The sequence below is a fragment of the Phyllobates terribilis genome, unplaced genomic scaffold, assembly GCF_046119375.1.
Source record: "Phyllobates terribilis strain yellow unplaced genomic scaffold, ASM4611937v1 Scaffold_134__1_contigs__length_4944459, whole genome shotgun sequence".
NCBI classification, from domain to species: Eukaryota; Metazoa; Chordata; class Amphibia; order Anura; family Dendrobatidae; genus Phyllobates; species Phyllobates terribilis.
This window is the reverse complement of record NW_027362894.1, coordinates 4,283,882-4,298,287: the sequence shown is the minus strand read 5'-3', so window position 1 is coordinate 4,298,287 and position 14,406 is coordinate 4,283,882.

The window sequence follows — 14,406 nt, the reverse complement described above, 5'->3', positions numbered from 1 at the left end:
CACTTTGTGGGGGAGCTCCAATGTTTGGGCACATCAGGGGCTCTCCAAACACAATATGGCGTCCGCTAATTATTCAAGCAAATTTTACAATCAAAAAGTCAAATGGCGCTCCTTCCCTTCCAAGCCCTGCCGTGAGCCCAAACAGTGTTTTTTCCCCACATATGGGGTATCTGCGTGCCCAGGGGAAATTGCACAACAAATTTTATGTAGATACAAGTCTGTACATCAGTACAGGGGAGAACACAAGAGCGGTGTATGATCCGAGCTGCGGTAATACATTATACCTGTATAACAATTGGCGCAGGCTTTGGCACTTTCCGGTCTCCTTTCAGAGGCTGCCCGTTCTTCTGGGTCATTACTTGCTTGTTGCCATTTCCTAGAGCTTTTCTTGATGTTTTCCCACATGATACAGAACCGCGCACTTTGTCCTGGTGGCTTTTGACAAGTGACTTTACTTTAGGGAAATATAGATCATGTGAGGACGGTTCCTGAGCCAACCATGTGGAGCATCAATGGGCATGAAAGTGAAAGATTGCCAACACCAAAGCTGCAGAGGCAAAAGTCTTCCAATACACAAGGAACAGAATTATGCCCACCTGGATGTCAGGTGTACTAGTAATCCCAGCACCCAACCCTCATGCCCAAAAGGACTACGTCATTTCTGCACTAAAAGTATTTCACGTGTCAAAACCCCACTGAAGTGGCACTTTAACCCCTTACCAACATGATTTGCAGTTACATCATATGCCAGCTCTGACTTCTTGCCTGGAAGATGATGGCTGTGATATTTAGCCATCATCTGCCTTTAATAGCCACATGTAGAGCAGAGCTCCACCTGTTAGAGATGGACAGCAGCATTAACAGCGAACTGAGAAGGGAGTCATGCCATGTGCCCAACTGTGCCCCTGTAACACGATCGTGGGATGCCATCACTGCCAGGAAGGAGTCTGCTGAAAAGACCCATGCCTGTCATGACAGATCTGTGAATGCTGGCTATATACTGCAGTATTGCTGTACATAACACAAGAAACCAGATGATTGCATGTTCACGTCCCCTAAGGCTATGTGCCCACGATGCAGAAATGCTCCGGATTTTTCCTGAGCCTTTCTGCATCTCTCCTGGCAGACAAAACGCATGGGGATTGTACATGCGGATTGTACATGCGTTTTTCCTGCCAGGGACATGCGGATGTGAAGCGTTCTTCACATGCATTTCTGCATGCGGGTTGACAAGCGCTTTTCAAGCGATTTTAGCATCACTTGGAAAGTGCTTGACAACTTGGTCACACTATATAAATCCATGCAAATGGAGTGTGACCCAAGAGAATGTAAAAAAAATAAAAAATAAATCTATACTTACCTTGCGATGGCCCCCGGAGTCTTGCTTCACTCGGTGCTGACTGCCAGCAGATCGCGGTACACTGCACTGAAGGACCTGCCGACGTCAGCGTCGCGTGACCAGTCACAAGAATATGACGTCAGCGCAGGTCCTTCAGTCCATCGCGATTTGCCGGCATGAGAGGAGGAGCGCAACGGGGGCCGCCAGAAGGTAAGTATCATATTTATTTTTTATTTTATTCTTTTTTTCACAGTTTCTATGGTACCTGGGTCTGGAGGAGAGTCTTCTCTCCTCTAGACCTGGGTACCATCCGCACATTGGAACATGTGGATTGCGCATCTACAAATACAGTGATGCGTAGTCCATGCGTTCTAATGCAAGTCAATGGCGTATAGCAAATGTGGTGCCAATATTCAAAAAGGGGACAAAAACTGAACTTGGAAATTATAGGCCAGTAAGCTTAACCTCTACTGTGGGTAAAATCCTGGAGGGTTTCCTAAGATATGCTATAATAGAGTATCTGAAGAAGAATAACCTCATGACCCAATATCAACATGGGTTTATGAGGGACCGTTCCTGTCAAACTAATCTGATCAGTTTTTATGAGGAGGCAAGTTCTGGACTGGACCAAGGAAATGCAGTGAATGTTGTGTATATGGACTTTTCAAAAGCTTTTGATACGGTTCCACACAAAAGGTTGATACATAAAATGAGAACATTGGGGATAGGGGAAAATATATGTATGTGGGTTAAGAATTGGCTCAGTGATAGGAAACAAAGGGTGGTTATTAATGGAAAACACTCAGACTGGGTCTCAGTTAACAGTGGGGTACCACAGGGGTCAGTATTGGGCCCCCTTCTTTTTAACATTTATTAATGACCTTGTAGGGGGCATATAGAGTAATATTTCAATATTTGCAGATGACACTAAACTCTGCAGGGTAATCAATACAGAGGAGGACAATTTTATATTACAGGAGGATCTATGTAAACTAGAAGCTTGGGCTGATAAATGGCAAATGAGCTTTAATGGGGATAAATGTAAGGTAATGCACTTGGGCAGAGGAAATAAAATGTATAATTATATGCTTAATTGTAAAACACTGTGCAAAACTGGAACTGAAAAAGACCTGGGTGTATTGGTGGACGACAAGCTCACGTTTAGTGGCCAGTGTCAGGCAGCTGCTGCAAAGGCAAATAAAATAATGGGATGCATTAAAAGAGGCATAGATGCTCATGAGGAGAACATAATTTTACCTCTATACAAGTCACTAGTGCGACCACACTTAGAATACTGTGTACAGTTCTGGTCTCCGGTGTATAAGAAAGACATAGCTGAACTAGAGCGGGTGCAGAGAAGAGCGACCAAGGTTATTAGAGGACTGGGGGGTCTGCAATACCAAGACAGGTTATTACACTTGGGGTTATTTACTGTGGAAAAAAGAAGGCTTAGAGGTGATCTTATTACTATGTACAAGTATATGAGGGGACAGTACAAAGACCTTTCTACTGATCTTTTTACTCTGAGGCCTGAGACGGGGACAAGGGGGCATCTTCTACGTCTGGAGGAAAGAAGGTTTAATCATAATCACAGACGGGGATTCTTTACTGTAAGAGCAGAGAGACTATGGAGCTCTCTGCTGCATGATGTTGTAATGAGTGATTCACTGTTAAAATTTAAGAAGGGCATGGATGCCTTTCTTGAAAAGTATAATATTACAGGTTATAAATACTAGATTCCTTGATAGGGCGTTGATCCAGGGAACTAGTCTGATTGTCGTATGGAGTCGGGAAGGAATTTTTTTCCCCAATGTGGAGCTTGGTGTTTGCCACATGGGTTTTTTTTGCCTTCCTCTGGATCAACATGTTAGGCTATGGGTTGAACTAGAAGGACTTAGTCTTCCTTCAACCTTAAAAACTATGTTACTATATAATGGTGGCGAAAACGCAGCACTTCCGCAAAATAATTGGTAGTGCTGTTTTTTTTTCCGCAATGATAATCCGCAGCGGAAATTTCCACAGCATGTGCACAGCACATGCGGATCATCATTGGGGAACATGGCAGGCCTTCTACCATGCGTTTTTTAAGCATTTCTGCAGCGTTTTTGCCGCTGCGGAAACGCTTAAAAAGGAATCGTGGGCACACAGCCTAAGGGGACAAAAAGGAAAAAGTTTAATCTGAACATTCAAATCACTCCTGCCCCTCTATGACCCATTTTAAAATAAAACATATGGGCGTTATCCAATCAAAATATAAAAATAATTAACCTGATCAGTGAACGGCATAAAAACAAAAACCCTCATATGGCTGTATGGACAGAAAAATAAAGCAACTGCTCTTAGAAGAATAAGAAAAATGCAGAGACGGGAAATAACATGGTCAGGAAGGGGTTAAATTCTGCCACTTCTATAGAAAATTGAACCCATTTCGCTGACTGCCTTCAATGGCAGCCAAATAAGGCAGAGGGTTAGAGGAATACCGACCTTATATTGTAGACTTCTAGGATGCTTAAGAAGTGGACATTCCCTTTAAGCTACATTGTGCAGACAAAGCCATGGCAGTGTAGAAGGCCGACAAGATCTCAGTGGAAAGGCTGCAGGTTTGCGTCTGCATTAGGCAAGTTATAGAGGTAGAAGTGTTGGGACCTTGTTGCTGTGCAGGTAGAATCTGGAGCCTCGGCACCGTCCTGCGGAGCCCATACTACAGGGAGGAGGCGCAGCGCCATGTGTAGTAATCTGAGCAGGATAGTCAGTGTTCAGCCAGCACTGATGGAGACTGACACCCCAACTCATTACCCAATACATGACCGGCTTAAAGACCCTCTCCCATCAGAGCTTATCCTCTTACTATATTGTAATCAGATTATACAGCACTGTACTTACAGCTGCTCATTATACCTTTCTACTGGGCTAATTATTCTCTTTTCTCTGCTCTCTGTAGAATTAGTTGGGTCCCCTCCTGACCCAGCTGCTATCATCCCCCTGCCAGGGACTTTTGCAGGGACTTATGACTCATACAAGGAAAACTGACCTCCTGTTTCTACATACAGCTTATAAATATTAGCAAAAATGTCCAATCACATTGTAAATATAACGGCATCCAAAAATGTGTGCGTCCAATGGACATTCCACACGGACAGTGTAGAGCAGGGGCCTCAAACTCGGCTGGGTTTATGGGCCGCATATGGAAAAAATTGGAATTTGGGGGGCCGCATTCTTTGCAGGTCAAAGTGACATTTTTAGTGATGCCATTTTTTTTGTATACACCGTCTGAACATTTTTGCTGTGTTTATTTTATTTTTTTATAGCTTGGGTCGTTACGGATGTGGCGATAATAAATGTGCACTTTTTGTGTTTACTTTAGTTTATATATAAAGCAGCATTTTTAGTGGCAAAATATTTTTTCATGCTTTATTTTTATTTTTACAATTTTATTTCCCTCTTTTGGCCACAGAGTAATATTGTTTCAGAATTAGCACCATATATAGTAATTCTGGCAAACATCTAGTAATTTGCCCCATCCTGGTCCCCACCTTGTAGTAATATGCCCCATCCTGGTGGTCCCTATCTTGAAGTAACGTGCCCCATCCTGGTGGTCCCCATCTTGCAGTAATGTGGCCCATCCTGGTGGTCCCCATCTTGCAGTAATGTGGCCCCCATCTTGCAGTAATGTGGCCCATCCTGGTGGTCCCCATCTTGCAGTAATGTGGCCCATCCTGGTAGTCCCCATCTTGCAGTAATATGCCCATCCTGGTAGTCCCCATCTTGCAGTAATGTGCCCCATCCTGGTGGTCCCCATCTTGCAGTAATGTGGCCCCCATCTTGCAGTAATGTGGCCCATCCTGGTGGTCCCCATCTTGCAGTAATGTGGCCCCCATCTTGCAGTAATGTGGCCCATCCTGGTGGTCCCCATCTTGCAGTAATGTGGCCCATCCTGGTAGTCCTCATCTTGCAGTAATATGCCCATCCTGGTAGTCCCCATCTTGCAGTAATATGCCCCATCCTGGTGGTCCCCATCTTGTAGTAATGTGCCCCATTCTTGTCCCCACCTTGTAGTAATGTGCCCCATCCTAGTGGTCCCCATCTTGTAGTAATGTGCCCCATCCTGGTGGTCCCCATCTTGTAGTAATATGCCCCATCCTGGTGGTCTCCATCTTGTAGTAATATGCCCCATCCTGGTGGTCCCCATCTTGCAGTAATATGCCCCATCCTGGTGGTCCCCATCTTGTAGTAATATGCCCCATCCTGGTGGTCCTCATCTTGCAGTAATATGCCCCATCCTGGTGGTCCCCATCTTGCAGTAATATGCCCCATCCTGGTGGTCCCCATCTTGCAGTAATATGCCCCATCCTTGTGGTCCCCATCTTGTAGTAATATGCCCCATCCTGGTGGTCCTCATCTTGCAGTAATATGCCCCATCCTGGTGGTCCCCATCTTGTAGTAATATGCCCCATCCTGGTGGTCCCCATCTTGTAGTAATATGCCCCATATTTGTGGTCCCCATCTTGTAGTAATATGCCCCATCCTGGTGGTCCCCATCTTGCAGTAATATGCCCCATCCTGGTGGTCCCCATCTTGTAGTAATGTGCCCCATTCTTGTCCCCACCTTGTAGTAATGTGCCCCATCCTAGTGGTCCCCATCTTGTAGTAATGTGCCCCATCCTGGTGGTCCCCATCTTGTAGTAATATGCCCCATCCTGGTGGTCTCCATCTTGTAGTAATATGCCCCATCCTGGTGGTCCCCATCTTGCAGTAATATGCCCCATCCTGGTGGTCCCCATCTTGTAGTAATATGCCCCATCCTGGTGGTCCTCATCTTGCAGTAATATGCCCCATCCTGGTGGTCCCCATCTTGCAGTAATATGCCCCATCCTGGTGGTCCCCATCTTGCAGTAATATGCCCCATCCTTGTGGTCCCCATCTTGTAGTAATATGCCCCATCCTGGTGGTCTCCATCTTGTAGTAATATGCCCCATCCTGGTGGTCCCCATCTTGCAGTAATATGCCCCATCCTGGTGGTCCCCATCTTGTAGTAATATGCCCCATCCTGGTGGTCCTCATCTTGCAGTAATATGCCCCATCCTGGTGGTCCCCATCTTGCAGTAATATGCCCCATCCTGGTGGTCCCCATCTTGCAGTAATATGCCCCATCCTTGTGGTCCCCATCTTGTAGTAATATGCCCCATCCTGGTGGTCCTCATCTTGCAGTAATATGCCCCATCCTGGTGGTCCCCATCTTGTAGTAATATGCCCCATCCTGGTGGTCCCCATCTTGTAGTAATATGCCCCATATTTGTGGTCCCCATCTTGTAGTAATATGCCCCATCCTGGTGGTCCCCATCTTGCAGTAATATGCCCCATCCTGGTGGTCCCCATCTTGTAGTAATGTGCCCCATTCTTGTCCCCACCTTGTAGTAATGTGCCCCATCCTAGTGGTCCCCATCTTGTAGTAATGTGCCCCATCCTGGTGGTCCCCATCTTGTAGTAATATGCCCCATCCTGGTGGTCTCCATCTTGTAGTAATATGCCCCATCCTGGTGGTCCCCATCTTGCAGTAATATGCCCCATCCTGGTGGTCCCCATCTTGTAGTAATATGCCCCATCCTGGTGGTCCTCATCTTGCAGTAATATGCCCCATCCTGGTGGTCCCCATCTTGCAGTAATATGCCCCATCCTGGTGGTCCCCATCTTGCAGTAATATGCCCCATCCTTGTGGTCCCCATCTTGTAGTAATATGCCCCATCCTGGTGGTCCTCATCTTGCAGTAATATGCCCCATCCTGGTGGTCCTCATCTTGCAGTAATATGCCCCATCCTGGTGGTCCCCATCTTGCAGTAATATGCCCCATCCTGGTGGTCCCCATCTTGTAGTAATATGCCCCATATTTGTGGTCCCCATCTTGTAGTAATATGCCCCATCCTGGTGGTCCCCATCTTGCAGTAATATGCCCCATCCTGGTGGTCCCCATCTTGCAGTAATATGCCCCATCCTGGTGGTCCCCATCTTGCAGTAATATGCCCCATACTTGTGGTCCCCATCTTGCAGTAATATGCCCTATACTTGTGGTCCCCATCTTGCAGTAATATGCCCCATCCAGGTCCCCATCTAGTAGAATTGTCCTCTGCGCTGTTCTTCACACACATAAATAAGTAAAAAAAAAAAAAAAAAAAAAAAGATTCCTTTCACCTGTCCTCCGTTCCCTCTGCTTCCTTTGTGCACATGTGGCCCTCTTGGCCGCGTGTTTGAGACTTCTGGTGTAGACGGTTATGTAAAAGAATGGGAAGCCACTAGGTGGCAGCACAACGTCACATAACAGGATTTTTTATCCAGATGGCTGTGAATCTACTAGTCATTAGGTTACCTGACTCAAGTCATCATTCATAGATCTCCACAGCCAAATGTAGATGTATTGAAGTAGAACAGTGAGAGCAGAACCAGTTAGGCTTGTATTTTACCAGTGAGATTCAAAAACACAATTTAAACTTCCTTGACATTACAATAATAAATACCAACCAAGGCCGGTTACCACAACACTGAAAACTGACAGCCACAAGTGGGTTACTATCCTGGCAGAGCTACCATCCGGCTCCCCTACGTAGAGGAATACCGAAAAGCCAATATATACGCCTAAGGAGAAATTGCTCAACGGTGAATGAGTACATGATAAAATCGAGGGAATTACAAAAACGCTTCCTACAAAAGGGATATCCTAAAAAAGTGCTAGGCCAACGCCCTTACAAGAGACAGAAATTCTCTATTGACCCCTAAAGCACGAGAACAACAAGATAATGAGATCCATCTAATAGGAACCTACGACGACCGAAATCAGGGGGTGATGAACATACTCTATGATCTTTGGGCAATTTTGAGATCAGATAAAGATCTGCAAGATGTGGTCCCTGAGAGCCCCAGGGTCACATACAGGAGAGGCAGGAACCTTCGAGACCACCTTGTGCGCAGCCACTTTGTGGAGGACAACACGGGCAAAACAACGTGGCTGAGCAGTGACACCACGGGGACTTATAGATGTGGTGACTGCAAAGCCTGCAAATACATCTGTAAAAGCAAGAAATGTATCAGTGCCACAACCAAACTAGAAGACCAAAATCACGAATTCACAAACTGCAAGACGCAAGGAGTAATCTATATGGCAACTCGCCAATGTCCGATGAACTACATCAGCAAAACCAAAAGAGTTCCGGAGACGGATATTGGACCATATCGGTTATGTCAGACGTAGGGAGGACACAACTCTCTCGAGACACATGCTTGAGAAACACACCTTGGACCCGTTTTCTTTATACTTTCAAGCCATCGAAGTAGTACGCCCCCCCGAGAGGAGGTAATTGGGACCAACTGCTGCTTCAGAAAGAAAGTAGATGGATCCATAGAATGAAATCCTATAACCCACACTACACAAATGAAACATTGTCCTTCTCATGTTTCATTGACACATAATAACATTTTCACCCCCTATGAAACCTCTTGAACCTCGCTAGACCTAAAAACTCTCTAAAATATAATATGTAGAATCCAGTCCATGTTCTTCATAATGGATATTGGTCCACATAACTATCAAATCAGCGCCATATAGGACCAAAACTATTAAAGTTATTATACTTTAAAATAACAAAATGACCTCTTGAACAAATTGAAGTTTAATAACAATTGGACAAATTTCATCAGAATTTCTTCCTTTGTTTTTATATTATAAAATACTCATCTGAAGACTTAATAATACAGATACATCGATACAATCAGACACACTGATACAATCAGAATAAAAGTCATCCCAATGTCTATTATTATGGACATATTGATACGATCAAATGAAATGAACTTTGAGGAAAGAGACGTCCGCAAGCGTTTGCTGGTGCGGAAGCAGTGACATAGCCAGATGGCATTTGTCACGATGAAAGGAAGTTCTGCATCGATTTAAGTGTAGGTGGGACGAGGTAGCACATGAAACAGGCAGATCTGTCTGTAAACCAAACAAATGACAAACTACGAACAAACACTATTAACAACTCATATAGCAACAAACTCGTAGAGACGACATTATAAGATGCAATGCAATATACCAGTCTCCTTCCCTAGATATAAAAGACATATTAATACTGTGAGATCGCAGTGCAGCCAAGACATCTCTGTGAGAAAAAGATCCTACTGGAAGAATGAGACGAGTCCCTGCATGATTATATGATCGGAACATGATACGCCTGCAACGCACCCGAGTCACTCGATTGGATGACAGAAGGGGGGGCGCACAAGAGGTGGCACCAACTTTCCTATAAAGTAACGCTGGTTTAGCCGCCAGACGCTGCCGGCAACCCTGCCGATAAGTTTTGTAATAAACTTATCGTACTATCAAACCAAAAAAGATCATAGACTGTGAGCCCCTGATGACCATGAGAGTCTCATATAAGAATGATGAAACGCGTAGGGCTGAGCATTTCTATAGAAAGTCCTACAAGAGATGATTAGCCAGGCTACCTCAATATAAAGCTCCTAGATCAGGAGAAACAAGCACCGCACCGGTATATGACGGCAGCACTATAAAGCCGTTCTGAAGAGAATAGCACAGGACATGGTAAAATGAATATTATTAATGCCATTATCAGACTGCAGACTCACAATGAGGAGAAATGAGATGGCATGATTTCTAATAGCCAGAGGCTAAATTGAAAAGGGAGTTATACATATAAATAAAGAGATACCCCTAGGAATTGTGACTAATCCCTGGCCTCCCAACAAGACAATATATATAAATGGTTAGCCGGTGAGATAAATTAAAACCATACACAATAGTCCTATGTTTAGGATAATTTTAGGAAATTTGTCACGGATTTTGGACACTTAAAAAAAAATCCTTTTTAAAATATTGAATAAAGGTTATTTTTTATATTTTACTCCCATTGGATTTGACTGTGAAATACTGCAGAATTATCTTGGAGCATATTTATACTATATAAAACAGTGAGGGGTCAATATTGGTTTAGTAGTTTCCATATTACTCTGGATAGGCTTTTCAGTGTCTGCGGCATGGCAGGCTGGATGGCAGCGTTCTGCTACGATCCAGCCTGCCATCTCAATGTAGCAGAGCTGGAGCCGTCGTAGGAACCATGGAAAGGTAAAGATGAGGTTTGTTAATTATTTTACTTCTATTGCAGGAGACATTGGCTTCAGCTGGAATGGGCGTGATGGTAAGTATGGTTTAATTTAGGATATTAAAGTATTGTGTGTTTATTTCAATTAAAAGATTTTATTCTGGGTGTTGGTGTTTTATTCACTTTCACTATGGGGTTAGTAATGGGCGCGTCTTATAGACACCTCCTCATTACTAACCTGGGCTTGATGTCAGCTGGCATTATAAGCTGACATCAACCCCAGCCCTATTACTCCAGTGCCACCGCTACAGGGCAGTGGGAGAGCGAGGCTAAGTGCCAGAATTGGCGTATCCTATGGATGTGTCATTTCTCGGGCGGCTGACGGCTGGTGTTTCTAGCCTGTGAGGCGGCCAATATTCATGGCTCCCTTCCTGGGCTATTAATATCAGCCCCCAGCTGTCTGCCTAGCCTTTGCTAGCTATTAAAATAGGGGGAACCCACGTAATTTTTCTTTGGGTCCCCCATTTTAAGATGGCGGATACACAGGTGCAAAATACTGATGAAACAATCACTCACAACCTACAATTTCATGGAGGGGGTGACTGCCTAGTATTAGAATTGCACAAAGATAGGCTTGTATAGGGTGCTGTTCACACTAGGGTAGTGCACAGTATCCGGCCCTGGGCACGGAGCGGGTCTGGGCCATGGCTGCACCCCATCGACAACATAGGACCCGGCTCCGAGTCCCCCATCCCCCAGGGTAGGGCTTCCAGCGTCACACATCCGCTATCTTTATGTGGGTCTGCTGCATCCTGGTAGTGCATTTGGCTTTGAAGATCAGGCCAGGTAAACACTGCTGCCCTTTCCTTACCCCCAGCATAGTGAGCGGGGGTGAGGAGCAAGGGGGAATGTGTGTGGAAATATAAGGAACAGGGGGGTAATGTGTCAGGAGACAGAGTAGGGGGAGAAAAGTTTGTGCGGGCACATAATAGAGACTGGGTAATGTGGAGAAAGGGTTAACATGAAGAGACAGTGTGAGGGCATACCAAAGAGGAGACAGTACATGTACTGATGGTGGTTCTGGTGATGTTGTACTGTACTGATGAGGGTTGTGATGCTGTATTTCTGCATACTGCTGGTAGTTCTATTGATGTATTTTTGTGCAGCTATTGGTTCTGATCCTGTACACATGGAACAGTCCATAACTTGTAAGATTACATGATACATGGCCATGTTAATAAAGTGTTGTGCTGTCTGAGAAGAGTTACTGTTTTTATTTGTTTTAGGAAAATTAAAGGGTTAGATCAAGTTTGTGATGAAAGTCTGCAATCACTGACAGCACACCTCTGAATTCTCATCGTGCGCATGTGCACTGTATGCGGTCAGGATTCTCTGGTGCTAGTGGTGAGAGCAGGAAGTCTTGAAACCACAATTATGCGAATTGCATACACATGATCACATGCCGACTAGACATGCATGGCCTCATTCTATACAAATTACTTGAGTGAGGCTGGTCACGTTTAGTTGGAATGTGGCCAGAAGTATGAAAATCTCATACTTGCACGCACATGACCTTTCAGGATTCTCCTGTACTGGAGGAAAGATGAAAGTGTGCAGTGCATGCGCTGCGAGTATTCAGAAGTCTGCAGTCACCTAGAGTTCTTCCGACTTTAATCACAAACCTGGACAACCCTTTTAATTATACAATTAAGTACTGTAGCATGCCCAATCCTAAGAGCGTGTAATATACTCAATGTCAGGATTCAGCTCTGCTAGCTGGGTCCAGCAGACACCACATGACCACTCGTATGTGATTTTCATACTTACGGTTATGTGACAACTAGCCTTTAATCCTGCTTCTCTTTATGAAATAGGAGCTGTAGTTTTTGACTGAAATTGAGAGAATTAGGAAGAGTAGCTAGTCACGTGACTGTCAAAAAGCAAATCGTATATGAGCGGTCACATGACTACTATTCAAACTGCATGAGCGGTGTGTGTGGGGGGCGCCAAACTGAATTCCTGCTCCGGGTGCCGGGAAACAGATCTGCCTCTGTGCTAAGCTTGCAGATATGGTCAGAAGGTTCTGTAAGACATTGCTCTATAGATCAGATATTCTTCCAGAAACAAACCGCCTGGAAGCCTCCTTGTCAGATTTATGCTTAAGAACTAATTATATTTTACTTTAAATATTTCTAATAAAGAAAATAATCAATACAGTAATTATAATCCATAATATTCCAATATGTTATATTACTTGTGATACGTCTGATATAGTCTAGCTTTATTAAATCATGTTTTGTTTCTGTAAAGGAAATCGAGGCTGAGCCTGCAGATATTGTTAGAAAGTTCTGTACCATGTTATTCTACAGATAAAATGTACTCACAGAAACCAGGCGTCTGGAGGTCTCCTGCAACAGACTTATCCTTGAGAACTAAGAATTGTAATGTTTAATCTGAACATGCATGGAAACTTTGTTACTGTGAGCCAGAACTTTGGTTTAGATACTGCACTCTTCTGTAACAGAGTAGGTCCCTCTCTCATTCATAGGGGTCCTGTATACACAATTTATGTCTCATCTCCATCTCTGAACTGTAACTATTATTCAAAATACATTTTTCTCTCATTCTAATCACCTGTGAATATGGATGTTTTGCTTGGAATACAGATTTCCATGTCATTTCATTATATTGTCTGGGCGTGCGTGGAAACTCCATGCAGGAGAGAAATTTACATTTAAATATTTCATCCTTTTGCAAGAAGGCCGACCCACTCCTCATTCCTAGAGGTTTCTGTAGAAGTGTTTTTATATCTTAGCCTTATCTATACCTTTTTTAATTGTAAGTTTATTCTAAATTAACCTCCATTTTATTCAATTACCTATGAAGACCTGGTTTGTCCAGAAGTCTGCACCGACTTCTGCTCTCAAGCTCATCCAGTAGCCAGTATCATTATGGTATGGCATCCAGCGGCCAGTATCATTATGGTATGGCATCCAGCGGCCAGTATCATTATGGTATGGCATCCAGCGGCCAGTATCATTATGGTATGGCATCCAGCGGCCAGTATCATTATGGTATGGCATCCAGCGGCCAGTATCGTTATGGTATGGCATCCAGCGGCCAGTATCGTTATGGTATGGCATCCAGTGGCCAGTATCATTATGGTATGGCATCCAGTGGCCAGTATCATTATGGTATGGCATCCAGCGGCCAGTATCGTTATGGTATGGCATCCAGCGGCCAGTATCGTTATGGTATGGCATCCAGCGGCCAGTATCGTTATGGTATGGCATCCAGCGGCCAGTATCGTTATGGTATGGCATCCAGCGGCCAGTATCGTTATGGTATGGCATCCAGCGGCCAGTATCGTTATGGTATGGCATCCAGTGGCCAGTATCGTTATGGTATGGCATCCAGTGGCCAGTATCATTATGGTATGGCATCCAGTGGCCAGTATCATTATGGTATGGCATCCAGTGGCCAGTATCATTATGGTATGGCATCCAGTGGCCAGTATCATTATGGTATGGCATCCAGTGGCCAGTATCATTATGGTATGGCATCCAGTGGCTAGTATCATTATTATACACACTATAATCCTCCCAATTGGCATCAAGATAACAGAACAGTAGTGTTGCGCAGACGTGCTTGGATAAGGTGTCATCTGAGCATGCTCGGGTGCTAACAGATTATCTTTTGCGTGCTCTAATAATATGTTCACACCGCCGCGGCTCCACACAAACTGGCAAGCCCTGCATGTATTGCGGCGGTCTAACAGCCGTGAGACATGCAGCCGCGGTGACGCAAACATATTTTTCAAGCACGCCGAAGATACTCTTAGCACCCGAGAATACTCGGATAACGCCTTATCGGAGCACGTTAGCTTATCACTACAGAACAGATCTGAACAGTGCTCAGGATTCTCCTCACCTAGCACCCTGCCGAGAATAATAAATGCCT